The sequence below is a fragment of the Procambarus clarkii genome, chromosome 9 (genome assembly GCF_040958095.1).
Source record: "Procambarus clarkii isolate CNS0578487 chromosome 9, FALCON_Pclarkii_2.0, whole genome shotgun sequence".
Lineage (NCBI taxonomy): Eukaryota > Metazoa > Arthropoda > Malacostraca > Decapoda > Cambaridae > Procambarus > Procambarus clarkii.
The window spans coordinates 2,882,810-2,895,003 of record NC_091158.1 but is presented as its reverse complement, the minus strand read 5'-3'; positions in this window follow the sequence as shown (position 1 = coordinate 2,895,003).

Here is a 12,194-nt window from a genome sequence, read left to right as displayed (position 1 = left end):
GTACGTTGTTATTTTACTATGCATATCTGGGACCTATCCCTCCAGTATCTTCCACGTGTATATTATTTTATATCTCACTCGTCTTCTTTCTATTGAGTACATTTAGAGAGCTTTGAGACAATCTCAATAATTGAAGTGCATTATCGCGTCTATGCGTGCCGTATATGTTCTCTGTATTCCCTATATTTCAGCAATCTCTCCTGCTCTGAAGGGGAAAGTGAGTACTTAGCAGTACTCAAGACGGGACAACACAAGTGCCTTGAAGAGTACAACCATTGTGATGGGATCCCTGGATTTGAAAGTTCTGGTAATCCATCCTATCATTTTTTCTGGCTGACGCAATATTTTCTTGGTTATGCTCCTTAAACGTTAGATCGTCAGACATTATTATTCCCAAATCCTTTACATGCTGTTTTCCTACTATGGGCAGATTTGATTGTATTTTGTACTCTGTATTATGTTTAAAGGTCCTCATTTATACCGTACCTGAGTACCTGGAATTGATCACTTTTAAACATCATGTTATTTTCTGCTGCCCAGTCGAAAACTTTATTAATATCAGCTTGAAGTTTTTTAATGTCTCAGCCGAGGTAATTTTCATACTGAATTTTGTGTCATCTGCAAAGGATGATATGAAACTGTGACTTGTACTTTTGTCTATATCTGATATGAGAATAAGGAAAAGCAGCGGTGCAAGGACTGTACCTTGAGGTACAGAGCTTTTAACTGCTCTTGGAATAGATTTTATATGGTTGACTGTTACTCGCTGAGTCCTGTTTGACAGAAAACTGAGTGTCCAGCGTCCTACTTTACCGGTTATTCCCATTGACTTCATTTTGTGTGCTATCACGCCATGGTCACATTTATCGAAAGCCTTTGCGAAGTCCGTGTATATCACATCAGCATTCTGTTTTTATTCTAATGCCTCAGTGACTTTGTCGTAGTGATCAAGTAGCTGTGAGAGGCACAATCTTCCCGCTCGAAATCCATCTTGGCCTGGGTTGTGAAGGTCATTGGTCTCCATGAAATTGGTGACCTGACTCCTAATCACTCTCTCAAATACTTTTAATATGTACAACGTTAGTGAAACTGGTCTATAATTCTTTGCCAATGCTTTGCTCCCTCCCTTGTGTAGAGGGGCTATGTCTGCTACTTTAAGTGCATCTGGTATCTTCCCCGAGTCCAAGCTCTTCCTCCACACTATACTGAGTGCCTGTGCTACCGCCACTTTGCATTTCTTTATAAATATTGAATTCCATGAGTCTGGACCTGGGGCCGAGTGCATGGCCATGTTTTCAATTTCTCTTTCAAAATTTAGTGCGCTCGTGTTGATATCAGTTATGTTTACAGGGGTTTGAATATCCCGCATAAAGAAATTGTCTGGATCTTCCACTTTCATGTTGTTTATTGGAGTGCTAAACATGTCCTCATACTGCTTTTTAGGATTTCACTAATTTCTTTGTCATCCTCCGTGTATGAACCTTCACTTGTACGAATAGGTCCAATACTGGCAGTGGTTTTTGCCTTTGATTTTGCATATGTGAAGAAGTATTTTGGGTTTTTCTTTATTTCCTGAACTGCTTTCTGTTCTAACTGCCTTTCTTCAGTTTGATATGAGTGTTTCAATTTCCGCTCGATTTCTTCAATCTCCCTATTTAAATTATTCCTTCTTTGACGGGAAATTCGTGTCTGCATAAGTATTTTCGTTATTTTTTCATTCTTTTATAGTGTCGTCTGCGTTCTCTTTCTACGTTAGATCTCTTTCTGGCTTTCCTCAAAGAAATATGTTTCAGACAGACTTGATACGCTTCCGAAGTCAGTTTTTCTATTCCTTCTGTAGGACTTGTATTACTTAGAACAGTTCCCCATGGAATGTTTGTAAGTTCCCTGTTTATTATCTCCCAGTCTATCCTTTTATTATTAAAATTGAATTTACTGAATAACCCCTCTCGCTTCATCAACGTTTTAGGTCTATTCTGAGTATTGATGGTCGTTTGCACTTCAATGAGCTTGTGATCTGAGTATGTGGTATCTGATATCATAATGTCCCTGATAATGTCTTCATTGTTCGTAAAGACCAGATCTAGAATATTTTCATTTCTCGTTGTCTCCGATATCTGCTAGTTGAGTGAAAATTTGTCACAGAATATAAGTAGTTCTCTAATCTGTGGTTGGTTAGGTCCCGATAGATTTCCTGGTATAATATTATTGTTTACTATTCTCCATCTGAGACTAGGCAAGTTGAAGTCACCTAGGAAGATAATATCAGGTATCGGGTTCTCCAAATTATCAAGGCTATTCTCTATTTTGTTTATCTGTTCTGTGAATTCCTCGGCCGTGGCATCTGGCGGTTTGTATATTATAATAATCACTAAGTTCATTTTCTCTATTTTTAATCCCAGTACCTCTACCACCTCATTTGTAACGTCAAGGAGCTCCAAGCATACAAGGTCTTCCCTAATATACAAACCCACTCTTCCATGTGACCTAATTTTCTTATCACACCTGTATAGGTTATATCCTGGAATCCAGATCTCACAGTCCAAGAATTCCCCTGCATGGGTTTCTGTGAAAGCTCCAAATACTGCACTTGACTCCGTGAGGAGGCCATTTATGAACTGTACTTTGTTGTTTGTTCTTGTTTTTAGTCCTTGTATGTTGGCAAAGACTAATGAGGTTACTCTATTAGTGATAGTTTGACTGGGAAACTTTTTCGGCAAGCCCATTATGCGTGGACTTTGTTCTGACCAGTGCTGATTGTTGTAGGGCAGTTGCCTGTCGTAGTTGTAGTTCCCTTTCGGTGGGTAATTGTATCTGTAATTCTGGAATGCAAGTGGATCTGGCATCCAGTTCCATACATTCTCCATGCTCCTCCTTTTGAATTCTCTTTCGGTTTGGTATAAAAAATTTATCGAGTTTCCTCCAAATTCATTATCCTGCTTGCCACTCTTTATGTAGCGTTCTGTGCCTATCACGTGGGCTAACAACCGTCCCATAATTAATGACAGTTAAAGAAAGAGGACTCTCGAAGTGAAGCAATGTTTCTAGCCTCGTTGCTTGATATAGTTAATAGACAAGGCAGATGGTGGCAGCGTAGTTAATCCTGTGTAGCATTTCCTTGGAAGTGTACCTTTGGTTCCGGTTACTCAGTATATATATTAGTGTTCCTCAGGCTTTTCTCTACTCCCACTTACTCTCTCCTCCTGCTACCTCCCTCTTACCCCTCCTCACTATTCCCTTTCTCCTCCTCTTCCTCTCCTACCTCCACGCTTCCCGTGCGCACCTCGTTTTATATTGCCCCACAGAGGAGTTTCCCCTCCCCGTCCCCGTTTTCTAAATCTTTCCACCTCCCCTCTCTTCTCCTTTTACTCCTCCCTCCCTTCCCTCTGCTGTACTTCTCACCATCAAATATAGTCGAGGATACAACACTAGGGTTTTATTATTAGTGTTACAATGCGTCATGTTATCTAGAAGGTTTTTAAGATATTCTAAACTGGCAGGTCATTTTTACACACTCAGAGCAAGTGGCCAGCTCTCAGTGCCGTAGTGTTACTCCTGTACAAGCCGAATGAAATCTATTCTTACAGATATATAATTTATATCTGTAAGAATATAATATATAATTTATATTTTGTCTGTATTTACTAAAGAGGAACTTAACAATATGCCTTCAGCCGAACAAGTCTATGTGGATGGGGACGAGGACAGGTTGACGAGTTTAGCAGTTACCAGGGAGGATGTTCTTAAACAAATAGTAAAACTCAAACCAAACAAATCCCCAGGGCCGGATGAAGTGTTTGCCAGGGTGCTTAAAGAATGCAAAGAGGAGCTTTGTGACCCACTGTCAACCATATTTAATAAATCAATAGAGTCAGGCAGAGTGCCCGAGTTTTGGAAAGTTGCAAATGTGATACCAGTTTTTAAGAGAGGAGATAGATCACTTGCGTCTAACTATCGACCAATTAGCCTAACGTCTATTGTGGGAAAGTTACTCGAATCTATAATAGCAAATAAAATTCGTCTTCATCTTGAAAAACATAAATTAATAATTGAGTCGCAACATGGTTTAATAAATAGCCGTTCATGTTTAACAAATTTCTTATCTTTTTATTCTAGCATAGTTGAGGCAGTTGATAGTGGTAAGGATTGTGATGTTGTGTACCTTGACTTTAGCAAAGCTTTTGATACAGTGCCACATGAAAGACTGATTAAAAAGATAGAGTCTCATGGTATTGGGGGGTGCTATATTAAGCTGGATTAGGGCATGGCTATACTAAAGGAAACAGAGAGTTAGTATAAATGGAATCAAGTCAGAGTGGGAAAATGTTGTAAGTGGAGTGCCTCAAGGCTCTGTCCTGGGACCTCTGTTGTTTATAATATATATAAATGATTTAGATTCAGGTTTGAGTAGCAACATTTGCAAATTTGCCGATGATACGAAAATCGGTAGGGAAATTAATTCGGAGGAGGACTCACTATCACTTCAAGTTGATCTAGATAGGGTTTTTAAATGGTCAAAGGATTGGCAGATGCAGTTTAATGCTGATAAATGTAAAGTTCTGAGGTTAGGTAATGATGATAGAGTTACAAGATACGAGCTAGATGGTGTTGAGATTGCGAAGTCGGATTGCGAAAGGGATCTGGGAGTTATGATTAGTAAGAATTTAAAACAAAAGGATCAATGCATAAATGTTCGTAATAAGGCAAATCGGTCACTTGGATTTATTAATCGCAGCGTTAGTAACAAGACACCTGGTGTGGTTCTCAAGCTATATCTTGCTCTAGTTAGGCCCCATTTAGATTATGCAGTTCAGTTTTGGTCGCCATATTATAGAATGTATATAAATTCACTTGAACGTGTCCAGCGTAGGATGACTAATTCCCCAAATTAGAAATCTTTCATGTGAAGAAAGATTAACAAAGCTTAAGTTGCATTCACTGGAAAGGCGAAGAGTTAGGGGTGACATGATAGAGGTTTACAAGTGGGTGAATGGACATAACAAAGGGGATATTAATAGGGTATTAAAAGTATCAACACAAGACAGAACACGAAACAATGGGTATAAATTGGATAAGTTTAGATTTAGGAAAGACTTGGGTAAATACTGGTTCAGTAACAGGGTTGTTGATTTGTGGAACCAATTACCGCGTAACGTGCTGGAGGTGGGGTCCCTCGATTGTTTCAAGCGCGGGTTGGACAAGTATATGAGTGGGATTGGGTGGTTATAAATAGGAGCTGCCTCGTAGGGGCCAATAGGCCTTCTGCAGTTGCCTTTGTTCTTATGTTCTTAATTCAAATCCGGTTGCCTTCGACTTTAAGGAGTTGTTACAGTGGCCGCAAGTTTGTTTGTTTACTCCCATTTTGCCTTGTTTTGTTGTATATATCTATATATTTATAATATTATATGTATACAGTATATTTGTAATAATATATATATTTATTTGTTCTACTGTATGGTCAGTACTTATCACACGGTCGAGGGTGAGGGTCCCAGAGGCTGTACAGTTGACACGTTGTTGTCCCAGGCCGCGGCTGGATGCCGTCAGTTACTAGTTACTTGAGTTATAACACTGATATATTAATTTCCATGTATTACCATAAGGGATTTTCTGCTTTATTTCCGACTTTCAATGGTATTCACTTTCTCTATTACTATTTCTCGATCCACATTCCCCCTATTACACTTGTTGGAAACCAATTTGCTAGTAAGCACACACACGGTGGGCACACCGGACGTGGGTCTATGTATGCCGTGTATGTCCTCTGTATTCCCTCTATTTCAGCAATTTCTCCTACTCTGAAGGGGGAAGTGAGCACTGAGCAGTACTCAAGCCGGGACAGCACAAGTGATTTGAAGATTTGACCTCATTTTGTGTACTATCACTCCATGGTCACATTTGTCGAATGCCCTTGCGAGATCCGTGTATATAACATCTGCATTCTGTTTTTCTTCTAATGCCTCAGTGATTTTGTCATAATGATCAAGTAGCTGTGAGAGGCATGATCTTCCTGCTCTAAATCCATGTTGGCCTGGATATGGAGGTCATTGGTTTCCATGAATCTAGTGACCTGACTCCTGATCACTCTCTCAAATACTCTTATTATGTGGGACGTTAGTGCAACTGCATTCAGTTAGACTATGCAACTGCATTCAGGGAAAATGCACACTGCATTCAGGGCTCCTGCCGCCATCTGAGGAGCTGGAGGAACTCGACAAGTTATGATAATCACCTTTGTACCCTATATGTAACTTCTTTTTTGTAACAAAGTTTAAATAAAACGAATATATATGAATACATACAAAAGAATAGGGGGTGGTAGTAGAAGAAAATATTAAAGTGTTCAGTGAGAATCCAACAAGGTCTTCTCTGAATACAGCTGTACCCGGCCACGCGGTGCTGAGCCACAGCAATCTTGCCCTGTCTCCCAGTCCTTCCCGCCATTCCCCATTCCCCTCGTCCCCACCATCCCCAACTCCCCTGTCCCCTCGTCCTCCCCAGCATCCCCCACTCCTGTCCCCTCGTCCCTCCCACCATTCACCACTCCCTGATGATCAAATGATCTGATGTTCTCATCGGAAAATTGGGAACATCAAATGATCTGGGGCTAGATTCACGAAGATGTTACACAAACTCTTACGAACCTGAACATCTTTTCTCAATCTTTGGCAGCTTTGTGTACAATTATTAAACAGTTAATGAGCTCCGAAGCACAGAAGCTGTTTATAACAATAGCAACAGTTGATTAGCAAGTTTTCATGTTTGTAAACTGTTTAATGAATATACCCAAAACCATCAAAGATTGAGGAACGATGTACATGTTCGTAAGTATTTGCGTAACTGCTTCATGAATCGGGCCCCAGATGTTCCCATCACTGAAATATAAGAAAAACAGTTCAAAAAACGAAATTAAAAATTATGAAAAACATAAAAGAATAAACTATACCCACAAAATGAACGGTCTGGTAAACAACACAGCTCAGTTCCAACGCAATGTCACACAAAATAATTAAATCAAAAGGAAAATAAATTGAAATTTATGTAAATTCAATTTATCAATGAAATCGGAAACATTGAAATGGAATCGTAGCATATTTTGGTCTTATGTGCAACAGATGGCGCTGTTTTTCAAAAACACATGTTTTTACCTGTCACAGGGGTGGCATCTATATAAAAACACGCGGGTATTCGAACGGAACGTTGTGTCAAAATTTCAAAGCAATCGGTGAAGAATTTTCGAAGATAACAGCGTGTGTTGCACTTACGTCTAACAGATGGCGCTGTTTTTCAAAAAAGCATGCTTTTTCCTGTCACAAGTGAAGCATGTATATAGTAGTGATATATTAGTATATTTTGGTAGCAGTCTTTCCTGTAGACATATATTATTCAATATGACCGAAAAAGTAAGATTAATAATTCTACCACGAATTTTCTCGATCTTTCTTACATTTCTTTTCACTGTTGATGGTAATTCAAAGATCAATTCTCCAAAATTCATTTTTATTTCTAGTCTGACGCGACACTTGAGCGCGTTTCGTAAAACGTATTACATTTTCAAAGACTTTAGTTTACAAACACACAACTGAAACTGAATAGAGCTTACACATCTTCGATTTTATATCTACATTTGGGTGAGGTGGATGAGGTGAAAACAAACTTTCAACAATGGGTATTGAATGGGTATTAAATTCAAACACAAGACAGAACACGAAACAATGGGTATTGAATGGAAGTAATTATAGAAAGCCTATTGGTCCATATTTCTTGATGCTTCTATATTGGAGCGGAGTCTTGAAGTGGGTAGAATATAGTTGTGCATTAATTGGCTGTTGATTGCTGGTGTTGACTTCTTGATGTGTAGTGCCTTGCAGACGTCAAGCCGCCTGCTATCGCTGTATCTATCGATGATTTCTGTGTTGTTTGCTAAGATTTCTCTGGTGATGGTTTGTTTGTGGGAAGAGATTATATGTTCCTTAATGGAGCCCTGTTGCTTATGCATCGTTAAACGCCTGGAAAGAGATGTTGTTGTCTTGCCTATATACTGGTTTTCTTGAGGCTTACAGTCCCCAAGAGGGCATTTGAAGGCATAGACGACGTTGGTCTCTTTTAAAGCGTTCTGCTTTGTGTCTGGAGAGTTTCTCATGAGTAGGCTGGCCGTTTTTCTGGTTTTATAGTAAATCGTCAGTTGTATCTTCTGATTTTTGTCTGTAGGGATAACGTTTCTACTGACAATATCTTTCAGGACCCTTTGTAACACCCAGGACCCCCCCTCCCTTAGAGTTCACACCCAGGGAAGCCTTCTCCAAGAGGTCGGCCCAGATGACCTCCGGTTTATCTTGTATATTGATTAAAAATTCCTGGGTTAGTCTTAGTCAGCATAGTTTCAAGTATGTAATATTTCAGGCAAGGAAATTAGACTCCAGATTCTTATGTGTAAACATCCCTGGTTCTCCCCCCTTTTGGCCAGGTCAGAGGTCAGTCACACATGTAATTAATAACTCCTCTCTTGAAGAGTGTATGGTGAATGTCAAACAAGCTTATTGAAATATTTCTTGAGTGTTTGTATACGTGTGGCCGAGCTTTTTTTACGTTCTTGACCTGGGTAGCAACAGCAGATCTCCCCCTCCCCCCTGTGGGGGTTGTATATAGAGGTCCTGTAGGGACTTAGGAAGGACAGAGTGCCGGACACCGGGGCCCAGAGAGGGCTGTGAAGAACATCTCAGCCAGGGAGAGACAGAGGTCTTAAGGTACTGTGTGTGATCTCTGAGGTTTTGTTCCATGTCCAAATTTCTTAAATTTTTGCCAGTGTTAGAATAGAATTTATAGTGGTGATTGACATAATTTTGGTCTTTAATAAATCATGTTAAATTTCCCGTCTGTGTCAATTGTTGAATCCTCTTAGCCTTTTGGATATAATGGCTGACAACCATTTTCATAATTAATGACAGTCATAGAAAGTACTCTCCAAGTCAAGCAATGTTTCTTGCCTCGTTGCTTGATATAGTCTCAATGGTCAAAGGCAGATGGTGGCAGCGTATTTAACTCCTGTGTTAGCATTTCCTTGTTGGCAGTGTACCTTTTAGTTCCGGTGTAACCATCATATGTCAGCTCATAACAGTGTTACCAAGTGCAACCAATGGGGAAGTGTTACTCAGGATAAGTAGTGTTTACATTATTAGTTTAGTAACCATTATAGTGGTGCATTTAGAGTGGTGTTACAATTGGTGGTGTTACACCTTTCCTCCGTTTTATGGGCTGTGGAAAAGAAGTTCCTGTAAAATAGTCTAATAGGGGGTATAGGTGTTGTGTTAGTTGTCTCTTCAGAGGTTGCATGGCGTTTCACTTTATATAGAGATATATATAAAGACGCGCCTATTCGAATGCAACGTTGTGTCAAAATTTCAAAGCAATCGGTAAAGAGGTTTCGAAGATTAGCGATTATGAACAAACGAACATTTCCATATATATATATATATATATATATGTAATATATATATATATATATATATATGTATATATATATATATATATATATATATATATATATATATATACATATACATATATATATACATATACATAGAGATATATATATATATATATATATATATATATATATATATATATATATATATATATAACACGATAGTGGAGATTGTTCTTTATTTGATGTGATGAAGGCTGTCATAATATTTATTGCTGGTGTCGGCTTCGAGAGCCGGATTATTATTATTCTAACTGGAGGAGCATGACAGTGTAAGTTATTACGTCACATAAACAATGGTGACGTGAGCACTGTTAACATTGTGTTGAGCACGAGGGCAGTGAGTGCAATGAGTTGTGTTGATAGTGAGCAATATTTAACAGAGCCTACGAGCAGAACTGCGCACTATGCGACGCCCATGATGCTCTTCTGTTCCGTAAATACAGTTTGTTACGAGCGAAGGAATATTTATGTTCTTGAAGACCGTGTCACAATGACCTGGCTGAACACTGGACCACCAAGCCACACATCTGAAAATAAACAATAGAAGACGTTTCGGTCCGTCCTGGGCCGTCCTGGCCCGTCCTGGCCCGTCCTGGTCCGTCCTGGCCCGTCCTGTCCCGTAATGGTCCGTCCTGGTCCGTCCTGGCCCTTCCTGGTCCGTCCTGGCCCGTCCTGGCCCGTCCTGGTCCATCCTGGCCCGTCCTGGACCACCATCGTGAAATAATGGTCCAGGACAGACCGAAACGTCAACTCTTTGTCTTAATATATGTGCGTTAGGTGTCTAATTTGTGTTCTTATTTTTGTATATTATACAATACCATATTGTATTGCCGTGTATCAATATCCTCCGCCATACAGGTCGAGAACTACCATAATAGATGAGACCTGAATATTTTGCCACTTGTGTGTCATATTTTATTGTCACTTTGAACGTTATTAGCGAGGAGCGGCGAGGCTCGGCGACACTCCAGGGTGACTCCTGCAAGTTGAAGCACATTGTAAGACAAGAGCAAGTGTGTTGATTATGTGAGTTATAGTAGAGGTGTCAGTCATGTGTACACCTGTTGAGGTGTGCCACTCCCCAGTGGGGGAGACGGTGCCACTCCCCAGTGGGGGAGATGGTGCCACTCCACAGTGGGGGAGACGGTGCCACTCCACAGTGGGGGAGACGGTGCCACTCCCCAGTGGGGGAGACGGTGCCACTCCCCAGTGGGGGAGATGGTGCCATTCCCCAGTGGGGGAGATGGTGCCACTCCACAGTGGGGGAGATGGTGCCACTCCCCAGTGGGGGAGATGGTGCCACTCCACAGTGGGGGAGATGGTGCCACTCCACAGTGGGGGAGATGGTGCCACTCCACAGTGGGGGAGATGGTGCCACTCCACAGTGGGGGAGATGGTGCCACTCCACAGTGGGGGAGATGGTGCCACTCGTCAGTGGGGGAGATGGTGCCACTCGTCAGTGGGGGAGATGGTGCCACTCGTCAGTGGGGGAGATGGTGCCACTCGTCAGTGGGGGAGATTGTGCCACTCCCCAGTGGGGGAGATTGTGCCACTCCCCAGTGGGGGAGATGGTGCCACTCCCCAGTGGGGGAGATGGTGCCACTCCCCAGTGGGGGAGATGGTGCCACTCCACAGTGGGGGAGATGGTGCCACCCCACAGTGGGGGAGATGGTGCCACCCCACAGTGGGGGAGATAAATTATTACAGACCGATAACACTAACATCATAAATATGTTACAATGAGTGTTTACAAGATGCCAAACACCCCGGGTCACTAAGTGTAAGGTAACCCTGGCCACCACCGTGGGTGTGGACCAGGACACTCCCGCTACACCACTGTCACCTGGCCGTGGGTGTGGACCAGGACACTCCCGCTACACCACTGTCACCTGGCCGTGGGTGTGGACCAGGACACTCCCGCTACACCACTGTCACCTGGCCGTGGGTGTGGACCAGGACACTCCCGCTACACCACTGTCACCTGGCCGTGGGGGTGGACCAAGACACTCCCGCTACACCACTGTCACCTGGCCGTGGGTGTGGACCAAGACACTCCCGCTACACCACTGTCACCTGGCCGTGGGTGTGGACCAAGACACTCCCGCTACACCACTGTCACCTGGCCGTGGGTGTGGACCAAGACACTCCCGCTACACCACTGTCACCTGGCCGTGGGTGTGGACCAAGACACTCCCGCTACACCACTGTCACCTGGCCGTGGGTGTGGACCAGGACACTCCCGCTACACCACTGTGTTACGGCCCTCTCGGGACGCAACGGGGTTCTCACTCTGATGTTGTTAGAGGAAGATATATGTATCCGTTCCCAAGCCAGTATTGGCTATCAAGGGATGAGATCCGTGACGCAAGCAACTTAAAGGGAGTAGGGAAAGAAAGCTAAGAACTTAAGATTATACTTGTCACCATCTCCAATTAAATATATAAAATCAAAAAGTGCACAGGGGGAGGGGTATTAACACTATACAAGGGGATTATACACAATATAGTCTTCTGCTGAAGACTCTGGTGCCACAACTCTCGGTGCCGAGTCCTTGGTGCTTCTTCGTGGCCACACAACGAAATATCCAAAGAAGTTGAGCCTACCCTGGCCACAGGTCAGCCAAAACACAGGTCCACTGGGGGCACCGTCGTGGAGGCCGTCAACCACACGTCCCGCTGGTCTGCTGGCAGGTGGCCGTGCCAGCCAC